The sequence below is a fragment of the Choristoneura fumiferana genome, chromosome 23 (assembly GCF_025370935.1).
Source record: "Choristoneura fumiferana chromosome 23, NRCan_CFum_1, whole genome shotgun sequence".
NCBI classification, from domain to species: Eukaryota; Metazoa; Arthropoda; class Insecta; order Lepidoptera; family Tortricidae; genus Choristoneura; species Choristoneura fumiferana.
The window spans coordinates 13,072,270-13,085,672 of NC_133494.1; positions in this window are offsets into that span (position 1 = coordinate 13,072,270).

The window sequence follows — 13,403 nt, forward strand, 5'->3', positions numbered from 1 at the left end:
ATACTCGTACACATTTTCTAGATATTAGACCTTTTTCTTACGGACTACACATACGGATTAACTCTGGATTATTATAGTTTGAGACACATAATACGTTCGTCTGTCATCCGAGCAGCCTTTACACAAGGTTGCGGTAACATAATACTGCAACTACATAACAATAAGGTGCACCGGGGCACTCCAATTAGAACAGAACTTGTGCCTTGGGGACAGAAGCACAGGGGATTTTGTAACGAGGCTCTTTGCTTGGAATGTGTTAACAGTTTGTTTGAGCTTCAAAGTAATAAGAAGCATTTTCAAAATTCGATCCGTTGCTCCGTTTTGACGTGAAAGATGAACAAACATACAAACACTTATAATATTAGTATGGATTAGTATATGGATATGGGTTTTTGCTCGGCAATGAATAATGTGCTAAAGCTAAATCACAGGGGCCAGACTTGAAATTTGGCAGACGTAAGAAGTGGATTTTCGAAATTTTTAAAGTATTAGCTTATTTATTTCACCGCAGAAGCAATGCCACTGCCTAAAGCTTGTTTTTTTTTTCAAAATCTTCCTTCAATTCCGGTGAACTACGGAATGATGTCCAACGTCCCCACCTTCCCGTTAGAAACCTACTTGTTTAATATCATAAGAGTGTATCACTAATATTTGCCGAAATTGCTAGATTGGTCGATCGGTATGCTGCCCTTAATTTTAATCAACGCAAAACAACACATAAAATAATACAACAATAATAGGTATGCAAGTAAGCATTGACATGATTGATTCTATTCTTATTCCATAACGAGTGACAGCGCCTTTATTCAAACACTAAAATGGAGTATCATTTCTGCGAAATACTTTCGCTAATGATAATAAATTTGATTCGAGATTTACGCATTTTATTGATCCATTAGTCACAGGCGAAGTCAAACGCTGCGGCGCGCCTCACCATTTAGCAAATCAGGCAATATCCGCTAATTTTGTATGTACTACTGTGTCATTTCTTTACTAGTTCGATTTCCGTTTTATTATTACTTGACAGCTGATTAGAAGGAAATTGAAATGGATAAATAGTAGGCGAGTTAAGCAATATCTCTACTTAATTTGATAATACAGTATTTAGCTCTTTTTATTTATGTTATGAATTAAAGCTACTGTCAATGTGTGTTACGAAAGGAAAAATAATGATTAAGCACCTTTACATAGAGTAATAAAGGTTTGAGGGTACGATTAAACAGAGAAAGAATAATACTAGAACGTGACGTCAAAAGCAAGTAGGGCGCCATAGCAACTGCATACAGAAAAGTGTTTTAGAAAGAGACAGAAATATTGTAGATGCTTCTAAAAATCACTGTAAATTTAATTTCCAACCGAGTTTTGAACATGAAACTACCGTGAGACCACTCATTAAATGATATTGTAACGGATTACTTACGTCTTAAACCGAGTTTAGCTCGACATGTTTCGGGCTATTTCGTAGCCCTTCTTCTCAGGAGCACGCGACTCGGCGGCTGCCGCAACACGCACACTACGCGCCACCGCTCTGTTCGTGCGACTGCCCGACGAAAATAACACCGGCGCACAACTACCCGCATTTTTATCGTCATTTTAAGACGTGAGTTATGTGTTACAATATCTTCCAACCGAGTTTTTACTTATTAACTTATAATAAATATGTAACAAAGACATTACGTTCGTACTCAAACCCAGTGTAACATCTAATAAGATTGTGTTCGTACCTCTCAGAATTAGGCAGACATACGAGTATAATAACTTAATTTTACCCAGTTTCTAATGATAACTTTTGTCTGACCACTACATTTTTTGTGCAACAGTGTTCGTGAAATTTCGTTCGCGAAATTACTCTAATGTTTAAATTAGTACTTATTTTGATACATAAAGTAAAGTGAAACAATTACGTCATCACGCAAAAGTGTGACACGACACATTTGCTACCCATCTTCAGAGACATGGCGCCAAAATGTGAAAGGAGCCGGCGGCGCGGGCGGCGATTTTTGTGCACGTCATTTTAGGATTCCGTTTCAAAAAATTTGTAACCCCTATAGTTTTATCCCGAACGAAGTTATTAGCTCAGCGTAGCGTTGAGTAGCAAGTAGAAATGGCAGTGGGCAGGTCGGTGTACTGCCTTTTTGGCGAAATATTTTTCGCCAAATTTCACTTAGCAACCAACCTTTCAGAAGTTTAATTTGGCAAACAAATCTTTGGCATAACTTTGCTTCGCATTTTCTTATTTTGCAACATTTTTATATTGAAAATTACTTCTCACATTTTTTATGTGGCAAACAATTATGTAGCAAATGATTGCTAAGGCAAATAACAAATAGTCAAAATAACATTTGGCCAATTTTTACACATAAGGTAGGTCAGTCATGATATATAATATAAATGAATGAATGTTAAATTATTAACGGTGATAGGCAGAAGCGACTTGGATAGGTTTAGGTTCAGAAGGCTAAGGCGAGCGAATAGCGTAGCTTCCGCCTTAGCTTCGATGTTAGGTTTTTTGTAACAGAACGGAAAAAATCATTGTTCTTGATTGTTTGGCGAAATTATAATGAATGCATCAACTTATTTTGAAAAACAAAATGACATCTTAAAAAAATCACGTAAAATTTGCACATCATTAGTTGGAAAATGTGCGAATGTTGAGTTGGGAGAAATTCGCTCAAATAAAAATATGATAAATAGTTTGGGAACGAATAATTTGCTAAGCGTAATTTTCGCCAAAACATGGTAAGTGGGCAGGTCACATTTGCCACAAAACTGATGACTGTTAGGACAGATTGGTTTTAGAGTGGAGACCGCGTATCGGCAAACGTAGTTTATTGTAGTACCTAAGGTGGGGCGATGATATTCGTAAAACAGTAGACTGGGATTGCGGGAAAGCAGAATATCAAGCTCCATGGCGTTCCACGGAAGAGACCGTGTCTAGCAGTTGTTTGATACAAACAGGTGATGATTTTTATAGGGGCGTGAAGTATAACTTTTTTTTAATCTGGCTTCACCCACCACTGCCAAAGAAGAAGTATTGGTAGCAGTAGAGCAAGGTAAGGTTTTAATTCAATGATGGGTGGTGAAGGAGCCATTAACAGGGTTGTATCACATTAATAGACTTCCAGAAAGCAACGCTTGAACTTATCAGGTTGTTCACTAGGGGCATTGAAATTGAAAAAAAAAAGTTTTACTACACTCAACGGAGTTTTTTCAAATTGACCGCGACACCTGTAAGGTTAATTTTTAACAAAAAATAGTTTTAAATTATTTCGCTTCTCGACTACCTGTCCTTCATTATTAATTTATTTGCCAATTAAAAATTATAGCATTACATTACAGTAAAACCAATGTGCTATAAAATTCAAATGCGTTTTTCGACGCGCAATTGACCTTTTTTTTGCAATTTGTTCCGGCCAGTGACAAGTGATGCAGTCCATTTGGCTTGCCTCAAAACAAAGAGGTTTTTATCTGCTACAGGCGCCGACCGCCGAGCCGGCATGTGCGATAGATTTGTCGGTCGGCTATCTCTCCTCTGGAGGTCAAAGCTGTTATTGCCGCTTTGTAAAATTAGACTGACATTTATTTTGACCGCCCGGCATGTTTTTGGCCCTTCCTGGTGGTAGGTGAAGGTCAACGTTCATAAAATATAGAAATACAAGTTGTCGACTCGGATTGACTAATATTTAACGCTCTTCAATTTGATGTGCATTTCGTTCGAGTCTACCGTACCCCTTGACGAAATTATTAATATAGATAAAATTAAGCATTTTTTGTGGCCAAATGGCCAGAAGCCACGGCCACAGGTTTTGGCGCAAGTTTTTAAAAATCTGATTGATTTATGAGGATTCAGAAAATGTAGGTATTCATAATTCTAATAATAATTGCTGATTTTAATTTCAACTATCTTACACGTTAGTTTTCTTGTCTGAAGATACAATATCCTCCTGAGTCCCGACATTTTTTAACAAACTTAGCGTTTAAGACCTAGACGTGGTTGACCTGCTTTGTTATTTTGGACATTATTTCAAAACTCTTAGAATTCTTTATTCAATATACAATTTGTATTTTATACCTAAAGTACATTCGGCCGTTATTCTTAGTGTTAATTTTATTGATCCTTTATAAAGTAGGTACACGAGGACTTAGGAGGATATAGGTACCTAATTAAGACAAAAGTTGAAGTTGCAATGGATAAAATTGTGCTATATACACCGATTCTATTACAATCTTTTATGAATTTGTTTAAAATATAGTTTAAGTGGATTTCCCGTATGCGTTGTAAATTCATAAAATAAAAAGGACTATTAGGTATTTATAAACTACCTACAACCTTATTACTTTGCTCCTCTATCACAAAGGAGCAAGCGGTTGGTAGTTCATTGATGTGACCCTTCGCAAAGTTAGCCTAAATCAAACAATTAAGATAAGAACTATGTATTGAATGTCAGAAAAAATATTTGGTTTAAAAGCATTATTCGACTGGATGGCAAACGAGCAAGTGGGTCTCCTGATGGTAAGAGATCACCACCGCCCATAAACATCTGTAACACCAGGGATTTGCAGATGCGTTGCCAACCTAGAGGCCTAAGATGGAATACCCCAAGTGTCAGTAATTTCACCGGCTGTTTGTTGTATAAGTAATACCTACCAGATTGGTTTTAAATTAATTTAGTGAACATCACATGTGGAGCCGTAAAATGTTTAAGAAAGAAGCATCTTACTAACAATTAACGACCGACAACAATATTTAACGCCTTTTTTAAATTTCAGGTCGTAAAATTCTAACGACTTACAATGAGATGTTTATGGCCGGACCATATTTTATCTCATTACAATAACAACGTCCACTTTATTATTGAAATTCATTGAGAAAAATTAAAGATATTAATGTCATTTCGTAATCAAAAATGTCTATAAAGGGACTAGACAAAAAATACCCGCAACGGATTTAAAATTTTATGAGCAATAAAATATTTCCATTTATTTAAAGTAGGCTAGCCGATTCGCGCGTTGAAAAAAAGAATCAGCTGCAATATAATGTTAACGATCTTGGAAGTTCTCAAGGATACGAGTATTCAAAGCTCAAATAGATTGGAGCCGATATAAATTACATGATATTACACCAGTATATTTATTTATTCAGTCTAAATTGCTCTTGCCATATTTAAAGATAAACTTGCTTTGAAACCAACTGGCTGAAAAACAAAAACATCAATCTTAATCTATCACATTCTTCTAAACTCAAAACAAATTCAAATGGAAAGGATATATTTGTTATCTGTGATCCTGTTGACATTTCTGATGATACTGGCTACCAACAAAGTCTCAGGCCCAAAAAAAGTAAGAAAACAAGCCATACATCATCGAGGGATGGTGGAAAAAAGGGAGGGCTCTAATCGCTTCGCTGCACTTCGGTCGCTACCTGATTTTTATTAAAAATGGATTTCAAAGGCGGGTAATGGAATGGATAAAATCTAAACAGAAGTCGTCACACGTTTAAGAAAAAGGAATAAGATGGAAAATAAATTTATTCTAATTTTGGATCGTGATACGTATCAGTAAAGTTTAAAAAAGAAGCAATTTACTACGACTTATGTCTCTTTAATTTTCAACATGCGACCTGTTAAGTAAAATAGGTATTAATCGTGAGACAATATTTGTGATATTTTCAAATACGTTTCGTATTTTAAATCCACATTTAAAAAATACTCTAAGAAATGTTTAAACTTAAGTACATCCCTAAAACGTCTCTTTATTATCTCGTGCCATCCCGTGTCTTATAGTACTGTAATTTAGAATTGTACTTAAATTCACACATGAATTTCGAAAACTCAGAAATGCGAGCCTGGGTTCAAAACCCACGATCTTCTGCTTGAGAGGCCATAGGTCAAATCGCTTGGCTACCACGGCTTGTTTATATATTTATACACGTATACTCGTATTACCTATTTAAATTCTCATTTTTATAGAAAGGTACAAAATATTTCAAAAACAAAGAGGATCCTTCATTTCTCCCACATAAATTAACAATAGGTTGCTGACTGACACTGTCCTAAAATAATATTCTCAGTCATAAATAACAGCGACGAATTTCCTCAAAAATTTCATGCGTTTCTAAAAAAAAAACAAATTGCCATCATATCGCCTAAGGTCGTGACTTATAATTTTTAAATCCCCAATAAACTACAAACAAGGTCGTAAATAGCGCTGAACAAAAGGAATAAAAAGACATCAAAAAACCGCATTAAAGCTATTTTTATTTTATAAGGGACACCTGAGGATAGGGTCTGGTTCCCATGGGCATAACTTTGTATAATATCCCGTGTGGACCTTGCTTTATGGAGGGTGACAAATCGGCGTGCACAAACGTATGCTACATTTTTCAACAAAAAAAAACAAATCCAATTTATAGCTCTATACTAAGCATTATAAGACTTAAAATGGTTTCAAATGCTCCGATCAAATCTTGTAACTGTCAAGCATCATATTTGATCGTGCTGACAGCGCGTCCTTCTCAGAAATCATCCAAATGTTAAGATTATTTGTTTTTTCCTGAAAAACAAGATTAATGTGACACGAGGTGTGAAGTTTTCTTAAAACGGACTTAAGTGGGCTTAGGCAAATTGGCTCTGGAGATGGTTACGTTTTTTTTGTTTTTTTTTTTATCTATTTCAGTTATGCATCGTAAGCCGAAATAAGAATTCTTTTGAGCTTTGTGATGTAAAGAAGAAAGAAAAAAACATTTACATATGTATTTATAACAACAAAATAATTAATACACAGGCTGAAAATACAAACATAAACACAGCTGTGCTACTTTTAAATTATTTAAAGGTATTATATTAAAAGGTCTCGTTGTTCTGATTCAAACAGTACTTTTTTTCGGTATTGGTTACCGAAAATACCGGTTCAGTCTCCTCGTCGTCCTTCGGTCCTCTACGTCCAGTTTAAGGTACTAGTAAATAGCTGAAATACCGGAATGTAGCACTTTAGTACCCATATCTTCGGTCTAGTTTCCAGCAAGAGTACTTACCGAAAATAGCGGAATGTACATACCAGTACATTTAAGTACTGGCATTTTCGGTCTAGCTTCAAACACTAATAGTTACGCGAAAAACAGGGTTATACCACATTAGTACCAATATTTTCAGTGTCGTTGTGAGCGATAGTACCGAAAATACGGGTAATAAATTGGTATTTAGAGATAATTATGGTACTGGTTTCTAGTCCTGTTTACAAACTGCATCTTATTTTAATGCCTTGTTAAGTTTCAACGATAATTTTGAGCCTATATACATACATATCTAAAATGGCAAGAAGTAAATGTTTATACAGTTTGCATTCTGTCCATTAGGCAATCAAGTGCCAGCTTATAATGGAAACATTTCTTTTTATAGAGAAGTGTCCGCCGTGCAGCCTCATAGTCTATTCAAAAATAACTTTTAACCTGTATTAACAGGGTAAGAAATATGTATTTAATAGTATTTTTATTGTAACTTGTCCTCTTTACTTAATAACTTATTGGTATTGCGACTTTTTACTGTTTATGTAAAATAAATAAAAAAATAATGTTATTTTTATCAGGTACAACAAGTGTAGCGTGTTAAAGCTTAATCCAGTTGCTTATACAGATGTTTCCCTTCATGCCCGTAAATTAGGATTAAAAGGCGCAAGTAGTCGTGGTATCGGTTCCAAATTAATGAATGTTAAGAATTGCTTAGATAGAAAATTATCACGAGATTCCAAGACAATTAATGAAACAAATACCAGATAACTCATAATAGTCGTCCGATGAGTTGAGTTCGATAAATGACGTATGACTATACGATACAATTAATAAGTAAGTTTTTTTTAATTCAAAATGCAGAATAAATATTATTGCGGATCACCTGATGGGAAGCAATCACCGTCGCCCATGGACACCTGTCAACACTAGGGGTACCTTACCTATCACAGGTGCGTTGCCGGCCCTTTGAGAAACTGATGGGCTCGTTTATATTTATTTAAAATATGAAAACCCTCAAAGGTTTATCAAATACCTCACAGCGATACGTCAACAAGACAAACTTTTAGAAACACCCCATAACAATACCGAAAACACCAAAAAAACATACTAAACCGCTTTGTATGTGCTTAATTAATTGCTGTTATAAATAAATTATTTTCTTTCTTTCTTTCTTTCTTTCTAATTCACTCCCAGCAAAATTTCACTAGCTCCATGAAACAGAGGGCCTACTCCGAAATTCGAAAATCGAAGTTCGTATCGTACCACCGTCCCTCTTACTCTGGTATTCAATAGTATAAGCGTCAGTGACAGAACGACACGAACTTCGCTTTTCGAATTTCGGAGTAGCTCCGCAGCTACTTATACAAATTAAAGGCAAGTAATTACATTACGACCTCGCGCCTGTCCTAATTCCTTTACTTAATGTTAAGGCTTCATTTTTTTTTTAATAGGGCTTGAACTTTTAGTATTGCCCTTATCCTTACTGGTTATAAAAGTAAATTGTTTTTATTCATCCCTCAATAGATAGGTAAAGAAAATTTCATTCTTACAGCCATATTTGTTTCCCAGGGATGTTTATTAGGTACGGCTGAAACCAAGCCGTAATTAATATACGTTAAGTCCAATTAGTATTTAAAAAAAATGTTGGCGTCAGTTTCTTCAAAATTAAACAAATTTGTATTATTCTTTACTATAACAGTAACTTTCAATTGTTAAAAGCAGCATATTGTTCAGAAACTTAACATAAATTAATTTGAAACTTACTTTAATGACACATAAAAAAGCAAAAATCAAAACGTTTATTCTGTACCTAACTAGGCCGCAAAGGGCTCTTTTACATGCTTATTTTTTATACCTAACTATCAGCGCTTTCGGAAAGCCCATCATTGCTAAGAAGAATGCACCGCAAAAAACTTGGCTTAAATTATTTAAATGAAAGGGCTCTTGTTCCAATAACACGCTTTAATTCTACACATTGGAATGATTACAAAGGTGAAGTAATCAGCCGACCTGACATACTTTGGATAGCCACCCCAATTTTTAATGTAGCACACCCATCGCGTGAACCATCGGTGGTCCAAAAACTGACACGCACGGTCATTTTGTGTACTGTATGTTGTCTTAGAAATTACGTCCAAATTGTAACCTGTGACCTAGTAATTAACTTTATGGGCAAATAAAAAAAACTTACATGATAATTAAATACTGAGTTGACTATTAAATACTGTATTGTTAGATTTAAATTACAAAATTCGCTAACTTGAAGAATAACATTGACGTGATACATATGAGACATCAAACAAACTCAATCCTTCATTACCTTCTATTGTCAATTAAGTATACTCGTATGTATGGATCCAAATCACGTATGTCAAGTTACGTCACTTTAAATGAAGTACCTTTTAAATATACTGTTTTACCGCGCTTTATAAATAATTTTAAGTGCAAGTCTAACTTTAGCCGATTTTTTTCTGTGCGTGTGTAAACTTTTACTTTGGTAAATTTTACTATCAGCGGGGTCAAGTCCGAACGACAATAGATAGGTACGTAGGTACGTCACTGAAAGTGGAGATGTACTTAATTTAAAATGCAAACTGGGTTCTTTGATTTGGTGAGATAATTGGGTAAGTATGTAGTTTGCTGCGTAGCAAAAAAATTGAGATACACCATAAGACTCATTTGCACCTTTTATCAGATAGAAGGTAGGGGTCGACAGGGGTTTAGATTACTAGCCTATTTTAATATACCATCAGCCAAATATGTGGTCTACCACCCTAAAATTGATAATCGTTTGCATCTCATAAAACAATAATGCCAACAGACGTGACTGTCAATTTGAAAGTTCGACTTTAGCGACATATTCATTTGATAGGAACTTGTTTAAAAATTGATAGACCACTGATTTGGTAGATAGTACCTACAGAGCATACTACGTATTTTAAATAGCTTAAACACAATGTTACTTTCGACTTTAGCTTTGCCATATCCTCAGAACCATGGACGACATAACACATACACAAATTACGTACGCAGCAAAAAAATGTCTCCAATACCGCCATCAAAAGGTCGCTGGGCGTGTTCGCGACAGAAAGAAATTAAATTATTGCTTATTCATTCGAACATTCGCCATTGTAAGCGATCGCAATAAGAGCGAAGAAAGTGCGAGAGCAAATGGAACGTGAATGTCAAGCTTAACGCAATTTATCGAGGCTGTTGAATTGAAAGCTTCAGTTTTTGCATACTCTTCCTTTTTGGAAGTAAAAGTATTAATGCTATCTAGATTGCGGACAAAGTGCTGTCGTCTTCTTTTTTCGCATTAGGTACGTGTAAGAGTTGTTATGGTAGAATTTTGATCAAGGTCGTCCAAGGATCGATTTTGTTTACACACACACGCGCGCGTAGTTAATGTTAGTAGGATTGTACTCTAAATATGCGAGTGGTTGCATTTCAAGACATAGAGCCAACGCACGATTCTCTCACTCACACTTTCTTTACTATTCGATAGGTATGCCAATTTATTGTTGCGGATTGTGTACTTAAAATAAATTTTCATGCCATTATATTGTCGTAGATAGATGAAAAAAATAAAGTTTCTCCAAAATAGAGCTTTATATTACGTGAAATCTAGCTAAACTTTATCTACATCCAAAAAGCTGCGCTGTTTCCTACATTAACAAATATAGGCTCGATGGAGAGATAATGTTTATCTTTTCAAAAAGGTGCAAAAAAACTCCAAAAATAGTTATATTAATATATAATTCATTAATTCTATTTTGGATATTAATTCTAACGTCTCATCAATGGAAATTTAATATTCTGATATCTTTCCAACCCATCTCGAGGATAGTAACGATACTGGAGTTGTTGTAAGAAATCCTTTCAAGTTAATTAAATTTTATCGGCTTCGAAGGGTATAATTAGGAGAGATATGAATCTGTAATACAATAACCATTAACAGGATTACAGAACAGTTTAGGTTTAAATAGACTGTGCTAGAGTTTACTTGAGAGTAGTTTTAGAAGTTATTAATTTATAGAATAAAGGAAACACAACTATACTTGGTGTGGATAAGTATTTAACTAAATGTAAAAAAAAACCAGCTGCCAGATTTGGTACATTCAAGGAATTTAAACATTTTACTTATTTATCTTTGTAATACAAACTAGTCTAGTTTAACATTTAAATGTTTTTAGATAGTTTAATGGGGGAATTTCAATATTTAAGACACCAATTGACGTTTTTTTGTTTACATTTAGTTAAATACCTATCCAAACCAAGTATAGGTTTGCGAAGAATTCCTTTACCGCGGGAATTATGCTATTTTTCGTTGTAAAATGTATACCAGTTAAGTCAGAGTATATCCTATCTGTGTGTGTGCCAATTCATCCAAATCCATCCAGTTAATTTTAGCCTGAAAGCAGTCCTAACATGCTTAATAGATACAATTGTTTTTTTTATTGAACACCATTTATTAAGCCATACAGAAATCTCTTAATACAAAAAAAAATACAAGCTAAGCAATAAGTGGCTTTATGGATTCATACGATCTTTTCCAGGCAACATTTTATAACAGAAAGAAGTATGGAATAGATTTCAGCTGGAAGATTCCTTAATATTAATAAGATGGTGTCAATTTTTTTACCATCACAAGTTTCAATATTTTATCATTTGCATGTCACATACAACTCTAAGGTCGTTGATGAAATTAACGATAGGTACATATTTTTTGGTCGAGTTTACAGAGCTAGTCATACTTCCTAGATCAATATTATCTGTACCATCGTTGTTACCAAAAACCACTATAATATACCATAATATTAGCTTAGTATTACTAATCAACAGAGTACAGAATAATTCCAAGTAGCAGTGTATTTTCAACTGACCCCCATTATTTAACAATGTTTTATGATTTAATTATGAAGCTTCAAAGTCTACATTACATGCAATATTTCTAAATTCAGCATCCTAACTGACGCACCATCCGTGACACATTTAGGCCACCGATATACCCAAAAGTACTTAAAAACACTTTGCGATCAGCCGGCTTTTTATGGTTATTCATTTTTATTGCGTGTTGAACTTAAAGTAGTAACTTAGACTGGCTAACTGATGAAGCAATGGTTCGTCCTCATTTTGAAAATTTGTGAATTGTTTGTGTAACTTTGCAGGGGGGATGCTCACTGGGGAACCACGCGTTGATATATTTTTAGAGTCCCTATCTTTCGTTAGTCATTTGTTACTTGCCTACTCGTGTTCGTTTGTTTTTACAAAAAATGTCCTAAGCAATAGTGACTTCTGTTTGTTATTAAAGCAACATACAATTACTTATTTAAATGTTGCAAAACTTTAATGGCTTTGTCAGTAGGTTAAATAAAATGTACTCACTCGTAGGTACAAAAGGTGAAAATCAACACAATTGAATCGTTGTCCCAGAACCTATACAGCTAAGGTCCTGAGACTGCTTCATTTAAACATACGTTACGTACCTATCATTCAAGAATTTTGTTTATATTTAGTAACAATCATTTGACGAGTCGGAATTTTATCTTAAACTCCAGGAGATTCCAACACTTTTAATAATTAGCAAAAGTACTTCATTAGGTAGTATTAAGTTAGCGCCTAATTCGCCATACAAATTGATATTGGACATTATCCCAACCCATTTTTACGTACCTACCTATAGCTACAGGTAAATATAGAGTAAAATACCTCTTTTGACGACCAACGATGAGTCTTGCATTCGAGGATTCCGGAAATAGTAATTTTAATTGAATGTGTAAATAGGTGTATTATACCTTAATTTTTAAAATACGTGTTCAACTTTTGATTCTAACAAAGTGTGAAAAGAGAGGTGAGCGCTGGGTGCGGTGGCTTTGTCCGATTGTATGGAGAAGGTCACTGCGAGCTATATGCCAGCCTTAAAAAGAATTTTATTTTTACTGGTGAGATCACATTTCTATTTCTCTTATTATAGATCTATAATAAGGTATGTACCTATTAAATAGGCGTATATATGTATAGTAAGTGCACAAAACAGTTCAACAGATAACTCATCAAGTAGCGCTCGTCTTATTCTGTCTGGCCGGTTGTTTGTTGGTCTGTCTGCTACGCCAATTGCACCCGCACTATTAACCCCCACTAAATGTCAAGTTAAATTAAACCAGATGCCGCGGGAACATACGTTTAAGTTCTTAACTATAACTAGCTGTTGCCCGCTACTTTGACTGTGTCCTGCGGGGACTCTTCACTTTCCTGGGATAAAAAGTAGCCTTATGTTAATATGGAATAGCGTAGTTTTCAATCTATGAAAAAAAACCGGTCAACTTCATGCGTTCCTGAGAAAAGGGTCTTGACACACGAACAGACGGCCATCAAAGTGATAGTATAGGGTGCCGTT